Source organism: Centropristis striata, chromosome 5, assembly GCF_030273125.1.
Source record: "Centropristis striata isolate RG_2023a ecotype Rhode Island chromosome 5, C.striata_1.0, whole genome shotgun sequence".
Classification (NCBI taxonomy): domain Eukaryota; kingdom Metazoa; phylum Chordata; class Actinopteri; order Perciformes; family Serranidae; genus Centropristis; species Centropristis striata.
The window spans coordinates 3750024-3756056 of NC_081521.1; positions in this window are offsets into that span (position 1 = coordinate 3750024).

Sequence of the window (6033 nt, forward strand, 5' to 3'; positions counted from 1 at the left end):
CAGTTATTGTGTCAAGGATGAGAGGACAGCGGGATAAACAGGGATCTGTTCACAATATTATGTTCATTTTATTCAGAATATTGTGCAAGATTATAGCTGTTTCAGATAGATAGATAGATAGATAGATAGATAGATAGATAGATAGATAGATAGATGGATGATAACGATATATATATATAGAAAGTCAAAAAATAACTCAAAAAGACACAAAATGACCAAAAAAAGAGACACAAAATTAGTCAAAAACACACAAAATGACAAAAAAACACAAAATGAGAAGACAGAATGGCCAAAAAACCCCACAAAAGACACAAAATGACAAAAAAAGACACAAAATAACCCAAAAAAGACACAAAATAACTAAGAAAGACACAAAATAACTAAGAAAGACACAAAATGAGAAGTCACAATGACCAAAAAGACACAAAATACCTAAAATAGACACAACAACAGACACAAAATGACCAACAACGACAAAAAAGACACAAATGACCAAAAAAGACACAAAATGACTAACAAAGACATGAAAAGGATTCAAAGGACAAAATAGCCCTTAAAGACTCCATAAAGTTAAAAGGCCAAAAATGGTTAAACATTTTGTAGTTTTGTACAGGTCGGAAGTTGATTAAGAGGTTTATGCAGAAAAAAGTAGAAAAAAATATCAATCTGTAAAGTTTTTATCACGTTTATCACGTATCAGAGGGTTAACAGTTATATATTGTTTTATTCTTCAGTGCAAACTGAATCCATTATTATGATTAATGGATTTGTCCCTTCTCCCTGTCTAGTTATTTAATGTAAAACAGTTTGAGACGTCAGGGCAGTCAGTCAGTGCAGACTGGTTTGTCACCTGTGGCTCCTGTCACTGCTGCAAAGTGATTGATTAGATTGACTTGACTGGCTGGATCAATAGCAGAGCTGTCTGAGGACAAAGGGACTGATAGACCAATCCACTGTGGACTAATTAGTTTACTGTCATCTGCACTACAGACTCAAATCCCTTAGATTATTTATATATATATACACGCTGTATAAAAAACAACTGTTGTTTAATGTGAGTTTTATATGAATGGCACTTTACCGTGTTGTGTGTGGAAGGTTCTTTTAATTATTTTTTTGGTAATTTTGTGTCTTTTTAAAAATAATTTTTGTGTCTTTTTTTTGTAATTTTGTGTCTTTTTTTGGTCATTTTGTGTCTTTTTTTTAAAAGTAATTTTGTGTCTTTTTTAATAATTTAATGTATTTTTTGGTAATTCTGTGTATTTTTTGGTAATTCTGTGTCTTTTTTGGTTATTTGTTTCTTTTTTAAGTAATTTATTTTTTTCCCTGTCATTTTGTGTCTTTTTTTAAAAATAATTTTGTTTCTTTTTTGGTAATTCTGTGTATTTTTTGGTCATCTTGTGTCTTTTTCAGTCATTTTTTGGTCATTTTGTGTCTTTTTTTGTCATTTTGTGTCTTTTTTTTGTAATTTTGTGTCTTTTTTTAGTAATTTTGTGTCCTTTTTTGGTCATTTTGATACTGCCTCCAGCAGCCCCCAGGTAATTTGAGAGTGAGACCCCTGGTATAAGTGGTAAAATGAAGAGCCATTTGGGAGCCGGATCACTAGAAAGAGACCAGATTCCCATCACTATTAGATGTTTGTGGTCAGAAGGCAGTGTGAGCTGAGTGTCAGCCTGGTGGTCAGTGTAATCCCACCATGCTGACATGTAGTGGGAGGGTGTGAGACCCCTGATAGGGGACCAGCCATCAGCTGCCACAGGGTTCAAGTCAGAGGTCTCCCCTCTCAGACCCCCAGAGACAAACACACAGGCTCTGACTCTCACACCCTGGAGGTTGTTACTGTATGGAAACAGCATCTCATTGTGACGAAAAGGAGAATTAGAAGATAAAAGTCAATTAGCTGCCTCCCCCCTGAGTCTGGCAACCTACTGGATAATTGACTTACTGTTGCCAATCAGAGCTCTGGTTGTTTTTTGCCCCGGTGGGTCAAAGCAATTTGCCTTTGTTCACCAACAGCCCATATCACTGACACCACCACCCACACACACACACACACACACACACACACACACACCCCTCAGCAGGACCTGTCTGTGGTTTACAGCCCAATATGTCTGGTTGTCATCGTCAACAGCTCTGATTTGTGAGGGTTGTTTCTGTATGCCGAGGAGGACATGTTTCCTATTGCTGATATTATTTTATAGTATATTATGTTATGTTATGTTATGCTATGCTATGCTATGCTATGCTATGCTATGTTATGTTATGCTATGTTAAGCTATGCTATGCTATGGTATGCTATGGTATGCTATGTTATGTTAAGATATGCTATGCTATGTTATGTTATGTTATGTTATGCTATGCTATGTTATGTTATGCTATGTTAAGCTATGCTATGCTATGGTATGCTATGGTATGCTATGTTATGTTATGTTATGTTATGCTATGCTATGTTATGTTATGTTATGTTATGTTATGTTATGCTATGCTATGTTATGTTATGCTATGTTAAGCTATGCTATGCTATGGTATGCTATGGTATGCTATGTTATGTTATGCTATGTTATGTTATGTTATGTTATGTTATGCTATGCTATGCTATGTTATGTTAAGATCTGCTATGCTATGTTATATTATATTATGTTATGTTATGCTATGTTAAGCTATGCTATGCTATGGTATGCTATGCTATGTTATGTTATGTTATGTTATGTTATGCTATGCTATGTTATGTTATGCTATGTTAAGCTATGCTATGCTATGGTATGCTATGGTATGCTATGTTATGTTATGTTATGTTATGTTATGCTATGCTATGCTATGTTATGTTAAGATCTGCTATGCTATGTTATATTATATTATGTTATGTTATGCTATGTTAAGCTATGCTATGCTATGGTATGCTATGCTATGTTATGCTATGTTAAGCTATGCTATGCTATGTTATGTTATGTTATGTTATGCTATGCTATGCTATACTATGTTATGTTATGTTATGTTATGTTATGTTATGCTATGCTATGCTATGCTATGCTATGTTATGTTATGTTATGCTATGTTAAGCTATGCTATGCTATGTTATGTTATGTTGTGTTTTGTTATGCTATGCTATGCTATACTATGTTATGTTATGTTATGTTATGCTATGCTATGTTATGTTATGTTATGTTATGTTATGTTATGCTATGCTATACTATGTTATGTTATGTTATGTTATGCTATGCTATGATATGCTATGCTATGTTTTGTTATGCTATGTTATATTATGTTATGTTATGCTATGCTATTTTATGTTATGCTATATTATGTTATGTTATGCTATGCTATGCTATGCTTTGTTATGCTAAGTTATATTATGTTATGTTATGCTATGTTATATTATAACAAAATTGTGGTCGCAACATTAGCTGACATTTCATAGCTGCGTTACAATCGTGCCAATTCAGCACATTGCAGAAGTTAGCAGAAGTATTAAAAGTTATTATAACTTATAGGCCTAATGTAAAATTATAAGTTAGTATAACTTACAGTTGAGTTGACAAAAATCTGAATTCAGAGTTGAGCAAACTCAAAAACAAAACTTAAAATATTAAGTTTAATTGTCCCACTTAAAATTTTATCGAAGTTTGTTGCCTTGAAATTTTGAGTTCACCCAACTTTTCTTTTTTTTGCAGTGCACTAAACACTAATGCTTTTTGTCATCCGTGGAGAACAAAAAGAACAAAACAAAAAGAAGAAAAGTTGCAGTGGATGAACTCTCTCTAACCCTTTTAAAATCACTGCAGTGCATAGACGGAGCTGCTCTGATGGGACAGACAGGCAGAGAGAGACAGGTGGCCCTGAATAATCATAAGGCATAAATTGACACTTTCCAATATGTCTGCTGGTGGAGGATGAGAGGGAGGATACGGGGGAGGCTGACTGCTGGCAGGGCAACGCATCGACGCCTTAAACTATCACACCTCCATATATCTGGTGACACTGCTGCTAATTATCATCAACACAATGAGACTGACAGCATCAAAACACTAAAACAGACAAAAGCTGAGTCACAGTTAGAGATGCGAGCGTTATTTTCCTGCCACAAACAGAAACCGATGGTTTCTAGCAGGATTTTCACACGTGGTATTCTAGAAGTAAAACCAGCCAAAAAGAGAAGTGATAACATGCTACTAATAGATGATAAAATGTGGTATTAGGAGTACGGAGGCAGATGGATAAACGATGCTGCTGCCCAGATCGAGGTGGTAATATCATGGATCTCTGTGGGAAATGGAGCACCAGCTGAATGTGGATGTGAACGTGTGGCACATGGCTGCAGTGATAAATGACTTGAACAGATGGATGTACAGTGACTCAGCAGAAAAAGCATGTGTGGACTGATTAAAGACACTTGGAACATGTCTCAGGTCCCGAGTTGTTGTCTGCTTGTCTCTGACCTCTGGCTCCTCTTCGCTGTGGCCAAAAGTATGTGGACACTCTGAACATTTTACAGTTTTCTCAGTCACTTTGGTGCATTTCTCACATCAATATTAACAGTTAGTTCAACCTCCACAACATTTAGTCATGTGTGCTCATCATAGTAGCAGTTTCTCATTCCTTACAACACATTATTAAAAGGTGCAATAAAACGGACATGTGCAATACAATTGATATGTGCAAAACACTCAATTTACCTCATGTATAAATTATAGCATTTTAAGTAGCCATTTATTTATTTTTAGACTTATTTATTACATCACATGTCCTTGTTCTTGTTTTTGTCCTTGTTTAGCTCGGTATGTTTTTACTCATGTTGTTTTGTGTTATGATTGTCATAACTATGCACGTTATGCAGTGGCACTTTCAATTTCATTGTATAGTGAACTATATAATGACAATAAAGACTATTTGATTTTGATTTTGATTATAAATACTTTTGGACAGTCATCAAGTGCTTTCATACAACTCTCTGCTGATTTATAACATTATTATTTGCTTATGTCATGTCAGTCATAATTAAGTTTACTTGTGAATGCTGAATAGTCATTCCATATAAAACTTATAGTCCTCATTTCATTGCTTGAGTCATCACGTACAAAAATGTTGAACTAGTTGTCAAAATCTGTCAAGCTAATTTTATATATTTTCAAAAATCTTTATTTTTTATTGAAAATGTCTCTGGAATTAAACAGAGGGAGTTTATGTTTGTTGTTAATAATAATTTTGTGTATTTTAAAATAATTTTGTGTATTTTTTGACAAGTGATGTGAGAAATGCACCAAAGCGACTGAGAAAAACTGTAAAGCTAAACATCTCTTTCCAAACCACGGGCATTAATGTGCTCTTCTTCTTTCCTCAGGCTTTCCACTGCTGCAGGGATTTGCTACCATGCAGCCAAAACAGTGTGAGTGAAGAGTTGCAGACTGATAAAGTCTGGCGAGTTCATCCCAAAGGTGTTGGATACACTGCAAAAAAGGGGTACCCAGGGGAGTTCCTGGTGGCACACCTGGTAGAGCGCCTAACAAAGACGTCTCTCACTTCACTCTGTCTCTATTAAAAATGACCAAAATATATCTTTTAAAAAAAAAAGGCGAGGGTGTCTAAAACGAGATAAAAAACACTAAATCTGAGGGAAATGATCTTGCTGCATGGACAGATAATTTACCTTGACAAGATTTCTTAAATTAAGATTATTAAATGTAGAAATAAGCATGTTGAACACTTAAAATAGGAAATTAACTCTTAAAACAAGATAAATTAAAGCTGCAGAGTGCACTGCAAATGATTTGTTTCTTATCAAGATAAAAAAATAATTAAGATTTAGAAGTGTTAGATAATTTATCTTGTTTTAAGAGTTAATTTCTTATTTTAAGCGTTCAACATGATTTAATTAACTTAATTTAAGAAATCTTGTCAAGTGAAATTATCTGTCCATGCAGCAAGATCATTTCCCTCAGATTTAGTGTTTTTATCTTGTTTTTAGTTACACCTTTTTTGCAGTGTAGGGTTGAAGTCAGGGCTCTGTGCAGACCAGGTAAGTTCACCCACACC